This window comes from Thermobia domestica, chromosome 6 (genome assembly GCF_964235325.1).
Source record: "Thermobia domestica chromosome 6, izTheDome1.hap1.1, whole genome shotgun sequence".
Taxonomy (NCBI): domain Eukaryota; kingdom Metazoa; phylum Arthropoda; class Insecta; order Zygentoma; family Lepismatidae; genus Thermobia; species Thermobia domestica.
The window spans coordinates 14,413,440-14,433,773 of NC_137459.1; positions in this window are offsets into that span (position 1 = coordinate 14,413,440).

The following is a 20,334-nucleotide window of genomic DNA, read 5'->3' on the forward strand; positions in this document are numbered from 1 at the left end:
TTTCTTGACACAAAATGTGTGTGAGCATTGTGCTTTAGTGCGTTATTTGTTTTCATCATCCACCAGAATCCCTCCGGGTAGCTTGCTTCTAGCGAATGGAACGCCACGCAGCGGCGAGTCTCATTATTTTCTTTACACATACTGTGTGTGATTATATTGCTTCAATGCGTTGTTTTGATCATTCACCAGAATCCCTCCGGGTAGCTTGCTTCTAGGGAATGGAGCGCCACGCAACGGCGAGTCTCATTAATTTCTTGACACATACTGTGTGTGAGCAAACTGCTTCTGTGCGTTAAATTTTTTGATCATCCACCACAATCCCTCCGGGTAGCTTGCTTCTAGGGAATGGAGCGCCCCGAAGCGGCGAGTATCATTACTTTCTTGAAGCATACTGTGTGTGAGAATAGTGCTTCAGCGCGTTAATTGGTTGGATCATACACCACAATCCCTCCGGGGAGCCTGCTTCAAGAAAATGGAGCGCCACGCAGTGGCGAGTCTCATTACTTTCTGCATAGACTTTATGAGGGGATAGTCGTCAGTGCGTAAATTGTTTTGACCATCCACCACAATCCCTCCGGGTAGCTTGCTTCTACTGAATGGAGCGCCACGCGGCGGCCTGTCTCATTAATTTCTTGCCACATATTGTGTGTGAGCATAGTGCTTGAGTGCGTTAATTGTTTTGATCATCCACCACAATCCTTCCGGGTACCTTGCTTCTAGCGAATGGAGCTCCACGCAGCGGCGAGTCTCATTACTTTCTGCATACACTTTTTGAGGATATAGTTCGTCACTGCGTTAATTGTTTTGATCATCCACCAGAATCCATCCGGGTAGCTTGCTTCTAGCGAATGGAGCGCCACGCAGCGGCGAGTCTCATTATTTTCTTGACACATACTGTGTTTGAGCATAGTGCTTCACTGCGTTAATTGTTTTGATCATCCACCAGAATCCCTCCGGTATCTTGCTTCTAGCGAATGGAGCGCCACGCTGCGGCGAGTCTCATTACTTTCTGCATACACTTTATGAGGCCACAGTTCGTCAGCTTGTTAATTGTTTTGACCATCCACCACAATCCCTCCGGGTAGCTTGCTTCTAGAAAATGAAGCACCACGCAGCGGCGAGTCTTATTAATTTCTTGACACATTCTGTGTGGGAGCATACTGCTTCAGTGCGTTAATTGTTTTGATCATCCACAACAATCCCTCCGGGTAGCTTGGTTCTAGCGAATGGAGCGCCACGCAGCGGCGAGTCTCATTTTTTTCTTGACACATACTCTAAGTGAGCATAGTGCTTGAGTGAGTTAATTGTTCTGATCATCCAAAACAATCCCTCCGTGTAACTTGCTTCTACCGAATGGAGAGCCACGAAGCGGCGAGTATCATTACTTTTTTGACGCATATTGTGGGTGAGCATAGTGCTTCAGTGCGTTAATTGTTCTGATCATCCACCAGAATCCCTCCGGGTAGCTTGCTTCTAGCGAATGGAGCGCCACGCAGCGGCGAGTCTCATTATTTTCTTGACACATACTGTGTGTGAGCATATTGCTTCACTGCGTTAATTGTTTTGATCATCCACCAGAATCCCTCCGGGTTGCTTGCTTCTAGCGAATGCAGCGCGACGCTGCGGCGAGACTCATTACTTTCTGCATACACCTTATGAGGGCACAGTTCGTCAGTGCGTTAATTGTTTTGACCATCCACCACAATCCCTCCGGGTAGCTTGCTTCTAGGGAATGGAGCGCCACGCAGCGGTTAGTCTCATTACTTTCTTGACACATGCTGTGTGAGCATACTGCTTCAGTGCGTTAATTATTTTGATCATCCACCACAATCCCTCTGGGTACCTTGCTTCTAGCAAATGTAGCGCCACGCAGCGGCGAGTCTCATTATTTTCTTGACACATACTGTATGTGAGCATACTGCTTCAGTGCGTTAATTGTTTTGATCATCCACCACAATCCCTCTGGGTACCTTGCTTCTAGCGAATGGAGCGCCACGCTGCGGCGAGTCTCATTACTTTGTTGATACACACTATGTGTGAGCATAGTGCTTCAGTGCGTTAATTGTTATGATAATCCACCACAATCCCTCCGGGTACCTTGCTTCTAGCGAATGGAGCGCCACGCTGCGGCGAGTCTCATTACTTTGTTGATACATACTATGTGTGATCATACTGCTTCAGTGCGTTAATTGTTTTGATCATCCACCACAATCCCTCTGGGTACCTTGCTTCTAGCGAATGGAGCGCCACGCTGCGGCGAGTCTCATTACTTTGTTGATACACACTATGTGTGAGCATAGTGCTTCAGTGCGTTAATTGTTATGATAATCCACCACAATCCCTCCAGGTAGCTTGCTTCTAGCGATTGGAGCGCCACGCAGCGGCGAGTCTCATTATTTTCTTGACACATACTGTGTGTGATCATATTGCTTCAGTGCGTTAATTGTTTTGATCATTCACCACAATCTTTCCGGGTAGCTTGCTTCTAGCGAATGGAGCGCCACGCAGCGGCGAGTCTCATTATTTTCTTGCACATACTGTATGTGAGCATAGTGCTTGAGTGCTTAATTTTTTTGATCATCCACCACAATCCCTCCGGGTAGCTTGCTTCTACCGAATGGAGCGCCACGCAGCGGCGAGTCTCATTTCTTTCTGCATACACTTTATGATAGCATAGTTCGTCAGTGCGTTAATTGTTTTGATCATCCACCAGAATCCCTCCGCGTAGCTTGCTTCTAGCGAATGGAGCGCCAACCAGCGGCGAGTCTCATTACTTTCTTGACACATACTGTGTGTAAGTATAGTGCTTCACCGCGTTAGTTGGTTGGATTATTTACCACAATCCCTCCGGGGAGCTTGTTCCAAGAGAATAAAGCGCCACACAGCGGCGAGTCTCATTACTTTCTGCATACACTTTGTGAGGGCATAGTTCGTCACTGCGTTAATTGTTTTGATCCTCCACCACAATGCCACCGGGTAGCTTGCTTCTAGGGAATGGAGCACCACGCAGCAGCGAGTCTCATTACTTTCTGGATATATTTTATGAGGGCATAGTTCGTTAGTGCGTAAATTGTTTTGATCATCCACCACAATCCCTCCGTGTAGCTTGCTTCTAGCGAATGGAGCACCACGCAGCGGCGAGTCCCATTACTTTCTTGACACATACTGAGTGTGAGCATAGTGCTACAATGCGTTAATTGGTGGGATCATCCACCACAATCCCTGCGGGGAACTTGCTTCTACCGAATGGAGTGCCATGCATCGGCGAATCTCATTACTTTCAGTGTACACTTTCTGAGGGCATAGTTCGTCTGTGCGTTAATTGTTTTGATCATCCACTACAATCCCTCCGGGTAGCTTGATTCTAGCGAATGGAGCGCCACGCAGCTGCGAGTCTCATTTTTTTCTGCATACACTTTATGATTGCATAGTTCGTCAGTGCGTATATTGTTTTGATTATCCACCACAATCCCTCTGGGTAGCTTGCTTCTATCGAATGGAGCTTCACGCAGCGGCGAGTCTCACTACTTCCTTGACACAAACTGTGTGTGAGCATAGTGCTTCACCGCGTTAATTGGTTGGATTATTTACCACAATCCCTCTATACATACTCTAAGTGAGCATAGTGCTTGAGTGAGTTAATTTTTTGATCATCCAAAACAATCCCTCCCTGTAGCTTGCTTCTAGCGAATGGAGAGCCACGCAGCGGCGAGTCTCATTATTTTCTTGACACATACTGCGTGTGAGCATAGTGCTTCAGTGCGTTAATTGGTTGGATCATCCCCCACAATTCCTGCGGGGAACTTGCTTCTAGCGAATGGAGTGCCACGCAGGGGCGCATCTCATTATTTTCTTGACACATACTGTGTGTGAGCATATTGCTTCACTGCGTTAATTGTTTTGATCATCCACCAGAATCCCTCCGGGTAGCTTGCTTCTAGCGAATGGAGCGCGACGCTGCGGCGAGACTCATTACTTTCTGCATACACCTTATGAGGGCATAGTTCGTCAGTGCGTTAATTGTTTTGACCATCCACCACAATCCCTCCGGGTAGCTTGCTTCTACTGAATGGAGCGCCACGCGGCGGCGAGTCTCATTAATTTCTTGTTACATATTGTGTGTGAGCATAGCGCTTGAGTGCGTTAATTGTTTTGATCATCCACCACAATCCCTCCGGGTACCTTGCTTGTAGCGAATGGAGCTCCACGCAGCGGCGAGTCTCATTACTTTCTGCATACACTTTTTGAGGATATAGTTCGTCAGTGCGTTAATTGTTTTGATCTTCCACTACAATGCCACCGGGTAGACTGTTTCTAGCGAATGGAGCGCCATGCAGCGGCGAGTCTCATTATTTTCTTGACACATACTGTGTTTGAGCATAGTGCTTCAGTGCGTTAATTGTTCTGATCATCCACCAGAATCCCTCCGGGTAGCTTGCTTCTAGCGAATGGAGCGCCACGCAGCGGTGAGTCTCATTATTTTCTTGACACATACTGTGTGTGAGCATATTGCTTCACTGCGTTAATTGTTTTGATCATCCACCAGAATCCCTCCGGGTAGCTTGCTTCTAGCGAATGCAGCGCGACGCTGCGGCGAGACTCATTACTTTCTGCATACACCTTATGAGGGCACAGTTCGTCAGTGCGTTAATTGTTTTGACCATCCACCACAATCCCTCCGGGTAGCTTGCTTCTAGGGAATGGAGCGCCACGCAGCGGTTAGTCTCATTACTTTCTTGACACATGCTGTGTGAGCATACTGCTTCAGTGCGTTAATTGTTTTGATCATCCACCACAATCCCTCTGGGTACCTTGCTTCTAGCAAATGTAGCGCCACGCAGCGGCGAGTCTCATTATTTTCTTGACACATACTGTATGTGAGCATACTGCTTCAGTGCGTTAATTGTTTTGATCATCCACCACAATCCCTCTGGGTACCTTGCTTCTAGCGAATGGAGCGCCACGCTGCGGCGAGTCTCATTACTTTGTTGATACACACTATGTGTGAGCATAGTGCTTCAGTGCGTTAATTGTTATGATAATCCACCACAATCCCTCCGGGGACCTTGCTTCTAGCGAATGGAGCGCCACACTGCGGCGAGTCTCATTACTTTGTTGATACACACTATGTGTGAGCATACTGCTTCAGTGCGTTAATTGTTTTGATCATCCACCACAATCCCTCTGGGTACCTTGCTTCTAGCGAATGGAGCGCCACGCTGCGGCGAGTCTCATTACTTTGTTGATACACACTATGTGTGAGCATAGTGCTTCAGTGCGTTAATTGTTATGATAATCCACCACAATCCCTCCAGGTAGCTTGCTTCTAGCGATTGGAGCGCCACGCAGCGGCGAGTCTCATTATTTTCTTGACACATACTGTGTGTGATCATATTGCTTCAGTGCGTTAATTGTTTTGATCATTCACCACAATCTTTCCGGGTAGCTTGCTTCTAGCGAATGGAGCGCCACGCACCGGCGAGTCTCATTATTTTCTTGCACATACTGTATGTGAGCATACTGCTTGAGTGCTTAATTTTTTTGATCATCCACCACAATCCCTCCGGGTAGCTTGCTTCTACCGAATGGAGCGCCACGCAGCGGCGAGTCTCATTTCTTTCTGCATACACTTTATGATAGCATAGTTCGTCAGTGCGTTAATTGTTTTGATCATCCACCAGAATCCCTCCGCGTAGCTTGCTTCTAGCGAATGGAGCACCACGCAGCAGCGAGTCTCATTACTTTCTGGATATATTTTATGAGGGCATAGTTCGTTAGTGCGTAAATTGTTTTGATCATCCACCACAATCCCTCCGTGTAGCTTGCTTCTAGCGAATGGAGCACCACGCAGCGGCGAGTCCCATTACTTTCTTGACACATACTGTGTGTGAGCATAGTGCTACAATGCGTTAATTGGTGGGATCATCCACCACAATCCCTGCGGGGAACTTGCTTCTACCGAATGGAGTGCCATGCATCGGCGAATCTCATTACTTTCAGTGTACACTTTCTGAGGGCATAGTTCGTCTGTGCGTTAATTGTTTTGATCATCCACTACAATCCCTCCGGGTAGCTTGATTCTAGCGAATGGAGCGCCACGCAGCTGCGAGTCTCATTTTTTTCTGCATACACTTTATGATTGCATAGTTCGTCAGTGCGTATATTGTTTTGATTATCCACCACAATCCCTCTGGGTAGCTTGCTTCTATCGAATGGAGCTTCACGCAGCGGCGAGTCTCACTACTTCCTTGACACAAACTGTGTGTGAGCATAGTGCTTCACCGCGTTAATTGGTTGGATTATTTACCACAATCCCTCTATACATACTCTAAGTGAGCATAGTGCTTGAGTGAGTTAATTTTTTGATCATCCAAAACAATCCCTCCCTGTAGCTTGCTTCTAGCGAATGGAGAGCCACGCAGCGGCGAGTCTCATTATTTTCTTGACACATACTGCGTGTGAGCATAGTGCTTCAGTGCGTTAATTGGTTGGATCATCCCCCACAATTCCTGCGGGGAACTTGCTTCTAGCGAATGGAGTGCCACGCAGGGGCGCATCTCATTATTTTCTTGACACATACTGTGTGTGAGCATATTGCTTCACTGCGTTAATTGTTTTGATCATCCACCAGAATCCCTCCGGGTAGCTTGCTTCTAGCGAATGGAGCGCGACGCTGCGGCGAGACTCATTACTTTCTGCATACACCTTATGAGGGCACAGTTCGTCAGTGCGTTAATTGTTTTGACCATCCACCACAATCCCTCCGGGTAGCTTGCTTCTAGGGAATGGAGCGCCACGCAGCGGCTAGTCTCATTAATTTCTTGACACATGCTGTGTGAGCATACTGCTTCAGTGCGTTAATTGTTTTGATCATCCAACACAATCCCTCTGGGTACCTTGCTTCTAGCAAATGTAGCGCCACGCATCAGCGAGTCTCATTATTTTCTTGACACATACTGTATGTGAGCATACTGCTTCAGTGCGTTAATTGTTTTGATCATCCACCAAAATCCCTCTGGGTACCTTGCTTCTAGCGAATGGAGCGCCACGCTGCGGCGAGTCTCATTACTTTGTTGATACACACTATGTGTGAGCATAGTGCTTCAGTGCGTTAATTGTTATGATAATCCACCACAATCCCTCCGGGTAGCTTGCTTCTAGCGAATGGAGCGCCACTCTGCGGCAAGTCTCATTACTTTCTGCATACAATTATGAGGGCACAGTTCGTCAGTGCGTTATATGTTTTGATCATCCACCAGAATCCCTCCAGGTAGCTTGCTTCTAGCGATTGGAGCGCCACGCAGCGGCGAGCCTCATTATTTTCTTGACACATACTGTGTGTGATCATATTGCTTCAGTGCGTTAATTGTTTTGATCATCCACCACAATCTTTCCGGGTAGCTTCCTTCTAGCGAATGGAGGGCCACGAAGCGGCGAGTATCATTACTTTCTTGACGCATACTGTGTGAGAGCATAGTGCTTCAGGGCGTTAATTGGTTGGATTATTTACCACAATCCCTCCGGGGAGCTTGTTCCAAGAGAATAAAGCGCCACACAGCGGCGAGTCTCATTACTTTCTGCATACACTTTGTGAGGGCATAATTCGTCACTGCGTTAATTGTTTTCATCCTCCACCACAATGCCACCGGGTAGCTTGCTTCTAGCGAATGGAGCACCACGCAGCGGTAAGTCCCATTACTTTCTTGACACATACTGTGTGTGAGCATAGTGCTACAATGCGTTAATTGGTGGAATCATCCACCACAATCCCTGCGTGGAACTTGCTTCTACCGAATGGAGTGCCACGCATAGGCGAATCTCATTACTTTCAGTGTACATTTTATGAGGGCATAGTTCGTCTGTGCGTTAATTGTTTTGATCATCCACTACAATCCCTCCGGGTAGCTTGATTCTAGCGAATGGAGCGCCACGCAGCGGCTAGTCTCATTTCTTTCTGCATACACTTTATGATTGCATAGTTCGTCAGTGCGTTAATTGTTTTGATTATCCACCACAATCCCTCTGGGTAGCTTGCTTCTATCGAATGGAGCGTCACGCAGCGGCGAGACTCACTACTTCCTTGACACATACTGTGTGTGAGCATAGTGCTTCACCGCGTTAATTGGTTGGATTATTTACCACAATCCCTCTATACATACTCTAAGTGAGCATAGTGCTTGAGTGACTTAATTGTTTTGATCATCCAAAACAATCCCTCTCTGTAGCTTGCTTCTAGCGAATGGAGAGCCACGCAGCGGCGAGTCTCATTATTTTCTTGACACATACTGTGTGTGAGCATAGTGCTTCAGTGCGTTAATTGGTTGGATCATCCACCACAATTCCTGCGGGGAACTTGCTTCTAGCGAATGGAGTGCCAAGCAGGGGCGAATCTCATTATTTTCTGCATACACTTTATGAGGGCATAGTTCGTCAGTGCGTTGTTTGTTTTGATCATCCACCACAATCCCTCCGGGTAGCTTGCTTCTAGAGAATGGAGCGCCACGCTGCGGCGAGTCTCATTACATTGTTGATACAAACTGTGTGTGAGCATAGTGCTTCACTACGTTAATTGTTATAATAAACCACCACAATCCCTCCGGGTAGCTTGCTTCTTGCGAATGGAGCGCCACGCAGCGGCGAGTCTCATTTCTTTCTGCATATACTTTATGATAGCATAGTTCGTCAGTGCGTTAATTGTTTTGATCATCCATCACAATCCCTCCCGGTATCTTGCTTCTAGCGAATGGAGCGCCTACGCAGCGGCGAGTCTCATTACTTTCTGCATACACTTTATGATAGCATAGTTCGTCAGTGCGGTAATTGTTTTGAACATCCAATACAATCCTTCCGGGTAGACTGCTTCTAGCGAAGGGAGCGCCACGCAGCGGCGAGCCACATTACTTTCTTCACACATTCTGTGTGTGAGCATAGTGCTACAATGCGTTAATTGGTGGGATTATCCACCACAATCCCTGCGGGGAACTTGCTTCTACCGAATGGAGTGCCACGCATCGGCGAATCTCATTACTTTCAGTGTACACTTTATGATGGCATAGTTCGTCTGTGCGTTAATTGTTTTGATCATCCACTACAATCCCTCCGGGGAGCTTGCTCCTAGCGAATAGAGCGCCACGAAGCGGCGAGTCTCATTATTTTCTTACATATACTGTATGTGAGCATAGTGCTTCACCGCGTTAATTGATTGGATTATTTACCACAATCCCTCCGGGGAGCTTGCTTCAAGAGAATAAAGCGCCACGCAGCGGAGAGTCTCATTACTTTCTGCATACACTTTATGAGGGCATAGTTCGTCAGTGCGTTAATTGTTTTGACCATCCACCACAATCCCTCCGGGTAGCTTGCTTCTAGCGAGTGGAGCGCCACGCAGCGGCGAGTTTCATTAATTTCTTGACACATACTGTGTAAGCATAGTGCTTCAGTGCGTTAATTGTTTTGATCATCCACCACAATAGCTCCGGGTACCTTGCTTCTAGCGAATGGAGCTCCACTCAGCGGCGAGGTTCATTATTTTCTTGACACATACTGTGTGTGAGCATAGTGCTTCAGTGCGTTAATAGTTTTGATAATCCACCAGAATCCCTCCGGGTAGCTTGCTTCTAGCGAATGGAGTGCCACGCAGCGGCGAGTCTCATTACTTTCTTCACACATTCTGTGTGTGAGCATAGTGCTACAATGCGTTAATTGGTGGGATTATCCACCACAATCCCTGCGGGGAACTTGCTTCTACCGAATGGAGTGCCACGCATCGGCGAATCTCATTACTTTCAGTGTACACTTTATGAGGGCATAGTTCGTCTGTGCGTTAATTGTTTTGATCATCCACTACAATCCCTCCGGGGAGCTTGCTCCTAGCGAATAGAGCGCCACGCTGCGGCGAGTCTCATTACTTTGTTGAAACAAGCTGTGTGTGAGCATAGTGCTTCAGTGCGTTAATTGTTATGATAATCCACCACAATCCCTCCGGGTAGCTTGCTTCTAGCGAATGGAGCGCCACGCAGCGGCGAGTCTCATTTCTTTCTGCATACACTTTATGATTGCATAGTTCGTCATTGCGTTAATTGTTTTGATCATCCACCACAATCCCTCCGGGTAGGTTGCTTCTAGGGAATGGAGATCCACGCAGCGGCTAGTCTCATCATTTTCTTGACACATACTGTGTTTGAGCATAGTGCTTCAGTGCGTTATATGTTTTGAACATCCACCAGAATCCCTCCGGGTAGCTTGCTTCTAGCGAATGGAGCGCCACGCAGAGGCGAGTCTCATTACTTTCTTGACACATACTGTGTGTGAGCATAGTGCTTCACCGCGTTAATTGGTTTGATTATTTACCGCAATCCGTCCGGGTAGCTTGCTTCTAGCGAATGGAGCGCCACGAAGCGGCGAGTATCATTACTTTGTTGAAACAAATTGTGTGTGAGCATAGTGCCTCAGTGCGTTAATTGTTATGATAATCCACCACAATCCCTCCGGGTAGTTTGCATCTAGCGAATGGAGCGCCACGCAGCGGCGAGTCTCATTTCTTTCTGCATACACTTTATGATTGCAAAGTTCGTCAGTGCGTTAATTGTTTTGATCATCCACCACAATCCCTCTGGGTAGCTTGCTTCTAGCGAATGGAGCGTCACGCAGCGGCGAGTCTCATTTTCTTCTTGACACATACTGTGTGGGAGCATACTGCTTCAGTGCGTTAATTGTTATGATCATCCACCACAATCTTTCCGGGTAGCTTGCTTCTAGCGAATGGAGCGCCACGCAGCGGCGTGTCTCATTATTTTCTTGCACATACTTTATGAGGGCGCAGTTCGTCAGTGCGTTATATGTTTTGATCATCCACCAGAATCCCTCCGGGTAGCTTGCTTCAAGCGATTGGAGCGCCACGCAGCGGCGAGTCTCATTATTTTCTTGACACATACTGTGTGTGATCATATTGCTTCAATGCGTTGTTTTGATCTTCCACCAGAATCCCTCCGGGTAGCTTGCTTCTAGCGAATGGAGCGCCACGAAGCGGCGAGTATCATTACTTTCTTCACGCATACTGTGTGTGAGGATAGTTCTTCAGTGCGTTAAATTTTTGATCATCCAACGGAATCCCTCCGAGTAGCATGCTTCTAGCGAATGGAGCGCCACGCAGCGGCGAGTCTCATTACTTTCTGCATATACTTTATGAGGGCGTAGTTCGTCAGTGCGTTATATGTTTTGATCATCCACCAGAATCCCTCCGGGTAGCTTGCTTCAAGCGATTGGAGCGCCACGCAGCGGCGAGTCTCGTTATTTTCTTGACACATACTGTGTGTGATCATATTGCTTCAATGCGTTGTTTTGATCATCCACCAGAATCCCCCCGGGTAGCTTGCTTCTAGCGAATGGAGCGCCACGCTGCGGCAAGTCTCATTAATTTCTGCATACACTTATGAGGGCACAGTTCGTCAGTGCGTTAATTATTTTCACCATGCACCACAATCCCTCCGCGTAGCTTGCTTCTAGCGAATGGAGCGCCACGCAGCAGCCAGTCTCATTAATTTCTTGACACATACTGTGTGTGAGCATACTGCTTCACCGCGTTAATTTTTTTGATCATCCACCACAATCCCTCCGGGGAGATTGCTTCAAGAGAATGGAGCGTCCTGCATACACTTTATGAGGGCATTGTTCGTCAGTGCGTTAATTGTTTTGACCACCCACCACAATCCCTCCGGGTAGCTTGCTTCTAGCGAATGGAGCGCCACGAAGCGGCGAGTATCATTACTTTCTTGACGCATACTGTGTGTGAGCATACTGCTTCAGCGCGTTAATTGTTTTGATCATCCACCAGAATCCATCCGGGTAGCTTGCTTCTAGCGAATGGAGCGCCACGCAGCAGCGAGTCTCATTTCTTTCTGCATACACTTTATGATAGCATAGTTCGTCAGTGCGTTAATTGTTTTGATCATCCACCACAATCCCTCCGGGTAGCTTGCTTCTAGCGAATGGAGCGCAACGCAGGTTCGAGTCTCATTACTTTCTTGACACATACTGTGTGTGAGCATAGTGCTTCACCGCGTTAATTGGTTGGATTATTTACCACAATCCCTCCGGGGAGCTTGTTCCAAGAGAATAAAGCGCCACGCAGCGGCGAGTCTCATTACTTTCTGCATACACTTTGTGAGGGCATAGTTCGTCAGTGCGTTAATTGTTTTGATATTCCACCACAATGCCACCGGGTAGCTTGCTTCTAGGGAATGGAGCACCACGCAGCAGCGAGTCTCATTATTTCTGGATATATTTTATGAGGGCATAGTTCGTTAGTGCGTTAATTGCTTTGATCATCCACCACAATCCCTCCGTGTAGCTTGCTTCTAGCAAATGGAGCGCCAACCAGCGGCGAGTCTCATTATTTTCTTGGCACATACTGTGTGTGAGCATAGTGCTTCACCGCGTTAATTGGTTGGATTATTTACCACAATCCTTCCGGGGAGCTTGCTTCAAGAGAATAAAGCGCCACGCTGCGGCAAGTCTCATTACTTTCTGCATACACCTTATGAGGGCACAGTTCGTCAGAGCGTTAATTGTTTTGATCATCCACCACAATCCCTCCGGGTAGCTTGCTTCTAGCGAATGGAGAGGCACGAAGCGGCGAGTAGCATTACTTTCTTGACGCATATTGTGGGTGAGCATAGTGCTTCAGTGCGTTAAATTTTTGATCATCCATCGCAATTCCTTCGAGTAGCTTGCTTCTAGCGAATGGAGCCCCACGCAGCGGCGGGTCTCATTATTTTCTTGACACAGACTGTGAGTCACCATAGTGCTTCAGTGCATTAATTGGTTGGATCATCCACCACAATCCCTGCGGGGAACTTGCTTCTAGCGAATGGAGCGCCACGCAGGGGCAAATCTCATTACTTTCTGCATACACTTTATGAGGGCATAGTTCGTAAGTGGGTTATTTGCTTTGATCATCCACCACAATCCCTCCGGGTAGCCTGCTTCTAGAGAATAGAGCGCCACGCAGCGGCGATTCTCATTACTTTCTTTACACATAGTGTGTGTGAGCATAGTGCTTCAGTGCGTTAATTATTATTATAATCCACCACAATCCCTCCGGGTAGCTTGCTTCTAGCGAATGGAGCGCCACGCAGAGGCGAGTCTCGTTTCTTTCTGCATACACTTTATGAGGGCATAGATCGTCAGTGCGTTAATTGTTTTGATCATCCACCACAATCACTCCGGGTAGCTTGCTTCTAGCGAATGGAGCGGCACGCAGCGGCGAGTCTCATTACTTTCTTCACACATACTGTGTGTGAGCATAGTGCTACAATGCGTTAATTGGTGGGATCATCCACCACAATCCCTGCGGGGAACTTGCTTCTACCGAATGGAGTGCCACGCATCGGCGAATCTCATTACTTTCAGTGTACACTTTATGAGGGCATAGTTCGTCTGTGCGTTAATTGTTTTGATCATCCACTACAATTCCTCCGGGATGCTTGCTCCTAGCGAATAGAGCGCCAGGCTGCGGCGAGTCTCATTACTTTGTTGAAACAAACTGTGTGTGAGCATAGTGCTTCAGTGCGTTAATTGTTATGATAATCCACCACAATCCCTCCGGGTAGCTTGCTTCTAGCGAATGGAGCGCCACGCAGCGGCGAGTCTCATTTCTTTCTGCATACACTTTATGATTGCATAGTTCGTCAGTGCGTTAATTGTTTTGATCATCCACCAGAATCCCTCTGGGTAGCTTGCTTCTAGCGAATGGAGCGTCACGCAGCGGCGAGTCTCATTACTTTCTTGACACATACTGTGTGTGAGCATAGTTTTTCACCGCGTTAATCGGTTTGATTATTTACCACAATCCCTCCGGTAGCTTGCTTCAATAGAATAAAACCCCACGCAGCGGCGAGGCTCATTATTTTCTTGACACATTCTGTGTGTGAGAATAGTGCTTCAGTGCATTATTTGGTTGGATCATCCACCACAATTCCTGCGGGGAACTTGCTTCTAGCGAATGGAGTGCCAAGCAGGGGCGAATCTCATTATTTTCTGCATACACTTTATGAGGGCATAGTTCGTCAGTGCGTTGTTTGTTTTGATCATCCACCACAATCCCTCCGGGTAGCTTGCTTCTAGAGAATGGAGCGCCACGCTGCGGCGAGTCTCATTACATTGTTGATACAAACTGTGTGTGAGCATAGTGCTTCACTACGTTAATTGTTATAATAAACCACCACAATCCCTCCGGGTAGCTTGCTTCTAGCGAATGCAGCGCCACGCAGCGGCGAGTCTCATTTCTTTCTGCATATACTTTATGATAGCATAGTTCGTCAGTGCGTTAATTGTTTTGATCATCCATCACAATCCCTCCGGGTATCTTGCTTCTAGCGAATGGAGCGCCTACGCAGCGGCGAGTCTCATTACTTTCTGCATACACTTTATGATAGCATAGTTCGTCAGTGCGGTAATTGTTTTGAACATCCAATACAATCCCTCCGGGTAGACTGCTTCTAGCGAAGGGAGCGCCACGCAGCGGCGAGCCACATTACTTTCTGCATACACTTTATGAGGGTATAGTTCGTCAGTGCGTTAATTGTTTGGATCATCCACCAAAATCCCTCCGGGTAGCTTGCTTCTAGGGAATGGAGCGCCACGCAGCGGTTAGTCTCATTTTTTTCTTGACACATACTGTGTGTGAGCATAGTGCTTTAGTGCCTTATTTGTTTTGATCATCCACCAGAATCGCTCCGGGTAGCTTGCTTCTAGCGAATGGAACGCCACGCAGCGGCGAGTCTCATTATTTTCATTACACATACTGTGTATGATTATATTGCTTCAATGCGTTGTTTTGATCATTCACCAGAATCCCTCCGGGTAGCTTGCTTCTAGGGAATGGAGCGCCACCCAGCGGCGAGTCTCATTAATTTCTTGACACATACTGTGTGTGAGGAAACTGCTTCAGTGCGTTAAATTTTTTGATCATCCACCACAATCCCTCCGGGTAGCTTGCTTCTAGGGAATGGAGCGCCACGAAGCGGCGAGTCTCATTATTTTCTTACATATACTGTATGTGAGCATAGTACTTCACCGCGTTAATTGATTGGATTATTTACCACAATCCCTCCGGGGAGCTTGCTTCAAGAGAATAAAGCGCCACGCAGCGGCGAGTCTCATTACTTTCTGCATACACTTTATGAGGGCATAGTTCGTCAGTGCGTTAATTGTTTTGACCATCCACCACAATCCCTCCGGGTAGCTTGCTTCTAGCGAGTGGAGCGCCAGGCAGCGACGAGTTTCATTAATATCTTGACACATACTGTGTGAGCATAGTGCTTCAGTGCGTTAATTGTTTTGATCATCCACCACAATAGCTCCGGGTACCTTGCTTCTAGCGAATGGAGCTCCACTCAGCGGCGAGGTTCATTATTTTCTTGACGCATACTGTGTGTGAGCATACTGCTTCAGCGCGTTAATTGTTTTGATCATCCACCAGAATCCATCCGGGTAGCTTGCTTCTAGCGAATGGAGCGCCACGCAGCAGCGAGTCTCATTTCTTTCTGCATACACTTTATGATAGCATAGTTCGTCAGTGCGTTAATTGTTTTGATCATCCACCACAATCCCTCCGGGTAGCTTGCTTCTAGCGAATGGAGCGCAACGCAGGTTCGAGTCTCATTACTTTCTTGACACATACTGTGTGTGAGCATAGTGCTTCACCGCGTTAATTGGTTGGATTATTTACCACAATCCCTCCGGGGAGCTTGTTCCAAGAGAATAAAGCGCCACGCAGCGGCGAGTCTCATTACTTTCTGCATACACTTTGTGAGGGCATAGTTCGTCAGTGCGTTAATTGTTTTGATATTCCACCACAATGCCACCGGGTAGCTTGCTTCTAGGGAATGGAGCACCACGCAGCAGCGAGTCTCATTATTTCTGGATATATTTTATGAGGGCATAGTTCGTTAGTGCGTTAATTGCTTTGATCATCCACCACAATCCCTCCGTGTAGCTTGCTTCTAGCAAATGGAGCGCCAACCAGCGGCGAGTCTCATTATTTTCTTGGCACATACTGTGTGTGAGCATAGTGCTTCACCGCGTTAATTGGTTGGATTATTTACCACAATCCTTCCGGGGAGCTTGCTTCAAGAGAATAAAGCGCCACGCTGCGGCAAGTCTCATTACTTTCTGCATACACCTTATGAGGGCACAGTTCGTCAGAGCGTTAATTGTTTTGATCATCCACCACAATCCCTCCGGGTAGCTTGCTTCTAGCGAATGGAGAGGCACGAAGCGGCGAGTAGCATTACTTTCTTGACGCATATTGTGGGTGAGCATAGTGCTTCAGTGCGTTAAATTTTTGATCATCCATCGCAATTCCTTCGAGTAGCTTGCTTCTAGCGAATGGAGCCCCACGCAGCGGCGGGTCTCATTATTTTCTTGACACAGACTGTGAGTCACCATAGTGCTTCAGTGCATTAATTGGTTGGATCATCCACCACAATCCCTGCGGGGAACTTGCTTCTAGCGAATGGAGCGCCACGCAGGGGCAAATCTCATTACTTTCTGCATACACTTTATGAGGGCATAGTTCGTAAGTGGGTTATTTGCTTTGATCATCCACCACAATCCCTCCGGGTAGCCTGCTTCTAGAGAATAGAGCGCCACGCAGCGGCGATTCTCATTACTTTCTTTACACATAGTGTGTGTGAGCATAGTGCTTCAGTGCGTTAATTATTATTATAATCCACCACAATCCCTCCGGGTAGCTTGCTTCTAGCGAATGGAGCGCCACGCAGAGGCGAGTCTCGTTTCTTTCTGCATACACTTTATGAGGGCATAGATCGTCAGTGCGTTAATTGTTTTGATCATCCACCACAATCACTCCGGGTAGCTTGCTTCTAGCGAATGGAGCGGCACGCAGCGGCGAGTCTCATTACTTTCTTCACACATACTGTGTGTGAGCATAGTGCTACAATGCGTTAATTGGTGGGATCATCCACCACAATCCCTGCGGGGAACTTGCTTCTACCGAATGGAGTGCCACGCATCGGCGAATCTCATTACTTTCAGTGTACACTTTATGAGGGCATAGTTCGTCTGTGCGTTAATTGTTTTGATCATCCACTACAATTCCTCCGGGATGCTTGCTCCTAGCGAATAGAGCGCCAGGCTGCGGCGAGTCTCATTACTTTGTTGAAACAAACTGTGTGTGAGCATAGTGCTTCAGTGCGTTAATTGTTATGATAATCCACCACAATCCCTCCGGGTAGCTTGCTTCTAGCGAATGGAGCGCCACGCAGCGGCGAGTCTCATTTCTTTCTGCATACACTTTATGATTGCATAGTTCGTCAGTGCGTTAATTGTTTTGATCATCCACCAGAATCCCTCTGGGTAGCTTGCTTCTAGCGAATGGAGCGTCACGCAGCGGCGAGTCTCATTACTTTCTTGACACATACTGTGTGTGAGCATAGTTTTTCACCGCGTTAATCGGTTTGATTATTTACCACAATCCCTCCGGTAGCTTGCTTCAATAGAATAAAACCCCACGCAGCGGCGAGGCTCATTATTTTCTTGACACATTCTGTGTGTGAGAATAGTGCTTCAGTGCATTATTTGGTTGGATCATCCACCACAATTCCTGCGGGGAACTTGCTTCTAGCGAATGGAGTGCCAAGCAGGGGCGAATCTCATTATTTTCTGCATACACTTTATGAGGGCATAGTTCGTCAGTGCGTTGTTTGTTTTGATCATCCACCACAATCCCTCCGGGTAGCTTGCTTCTAGAGAATGGAGCGCCACGCTGCGGCGAGTCTCATTACATTGTTGATACAAACTGTGTGTGAGCATAGTGCTTCACTACGTTAATTGTTATAATAAACCACCACAATCCCTCCGGGTAGCTTGCTTCTAGCGAATGCAGCGCCACGCAGCGGCGAGTCTCATTTCTTTCTGCATATACTTTATGATAGCATAGTTCGTCAGTGCGTTAATTGTTTTGATCATCCATCACAATCCCTCCGGGTATCTTGCTTCTAGCGAATGGAGCGCCTACGCAGCGGCGAGTCTCATTACTTTCTGCATACACTTTATGATAGCATAGTTCGTCAGTGCGGTAATTGTTTTGAACATCCAATACAATCCCTCCGGGTAGACTGCTTCTAGCGAAGGGAGCGCCACGCAGCGGCGAGCCACATTACTTTCTGCATACACTTTATGAGGGTATAGTTCGTCAGTGCGTTAATTGTTTGGATCATCCACCAAAATCCCTCCGGGTAGCTTGCTTCTAGGGAATGGAGCGCCACGCAGCGGTTAGTCTCATTTTTTTCTTGACACATACTGTGTGTGAGCATAGTGCTTTAGTGCCTTATTTGTTTTGATCATCCACCAGAATCGCTCCGGGTAGCTTGCTTCTAGCGAATGGAACGCCACGCAGCGGCGAGTCTCATTATTTTCATTACACATACTGTGTATGATTATATTGCTTCAATGCGTTGTTTTGATCATTCACCAGAATCCCTCCGGGTAGCTTGCTTCTAGGGAATGGAGCGCCACCCAGCGGCGAGTCTCATTAATTTCTTGACACATACTGTGTGTGAGGAAACTGCTTCAGTGCGTTAAATTTTTTGATCATCCACCACAATCCCTCCGGGTAGCTTGCTTCTAGGGAATGGAGCGCCACGAAGCGGCGAGTCTCATTATTTTCTTACATATACTGTATGTGAGCATAGTACTTCACCGCGTTAATTGATTGGATTATTTACCACAATCCCTCCGGGGAGCTTGCTTCAAGAGAATAAAGCGCCACGCAGCGGCGAGTCTCATTACTTTCTGCATACACTTTATGAGGGCATAGTTCGTCAGTGCGTTAATTGTTTTGACCATCCACCACAATCCCTCCGGGTAGCTTGCTTCTAGCGAGTGGAGCGCCAGGCAGCGACGAGTTTCATTAATATCTTGACACATACTGTGTGAGCATAGTGCTTCAGTGCGTTAATTGTTTTGATCATCCACCACAATAGCTCCGGGTACCTTGCTTCTAGCGAATGGAGCTCCACTCAGCGGCGAGGTTCATTATTTTCTTGACACATTCTGTGTGTGAGCATAGTGCTACAATGCGTTAATTGGTAGGATTATCCACCACAATCCCTGCGGGGAACTTGCTTCTACCGAATGGAGTGCCACGCATCGGCGAATCATATTACTTTCAGTGTACACTTTATGAGGGCATAGTTCGTCTGTGCGTTAATTGTTTTGATCATCCACTACAATCCCTCCGGGGAGCTTGCTCCTAGCGAAAAGAGCGCCACGCTGCGGCGAGTCTCATTACTTTGTTGAAACAAGCTGTGTGTGAGCATAGTGCTTCAGTGCGTTAATTGTTATGATAATCCACCACAATCCCTCCGGGTAGCTTGCTTCTAGCGAATGGAGCGCCACGCAGCGGCGAGTCTCATTTCTTTCTGCATACACTTTATGATTGCATAGTTCGTCACTGCGTTAATTGTTTTGATCATCCACCACAATCCCTCCGGGTAGGTTGCTTCTAGGGAATGGAGATCCACGCAGCGGCTAGTCTCATCATTTTCTTGACACATACTGTGTTTGAGCATAGTGCTTCAGTGCGTTATATGTTTTGAACATCCACCAGAATCCCTCCGGGTAGCTTGCTTCTAGCGAATGGAGCGCCACGCAGAGGCGAGTCTCATTACTTTCTTGACACATACTGTGTGTGAGCATAGTGCTTCACCGCGTTAATTGGTTTGATTATTTACCGCAATCCGTCCGGGTAGCTTGCTTCTAGCGAATGGAGCGCCACGAAGCGGCGAGTATCATTACTTTGTTGAAACAAATTGTGTGTGAGCATAGTGCCTCAGTGCGTTAATTGTTATGATAATCCACCACAATCCCTCCGGGTAGTTTGCATCTAGCGAATGGAGCGCCACGCAGCGGCGAGTCTCATTTCTTTCTGCATACACTTTATGATTGCAAAGTTCGTCAGTGCGTTAATTGTTTTGGTCATCCACCACAATCCCTCTGGGTAGCTTGCTTCTAGCGAATGGGGCGTCACGCAGCGGCGAGTCTCATTTTCTTCTTGACACATACTGTGTGGGAGCATACTGCTTCAGTGCGTTAATTGTTATGATCATCCACCACAATCTTTCCGGGTAGCTTGCTTCTAGCGAATGGAGCGCCACGCAGCGGCGTGTCTCATTATTTTCTTGCACATACTTTATGAGGGCGCAGTTCGTCAGTGCGTTATATGTTTTGATCATCCACCAGAATCCTTCCGGGTAGCTTGCTTCAAGCGATTGGAGCGCCACGCAGCGGCGAGTCTCATTATTTTCTTGA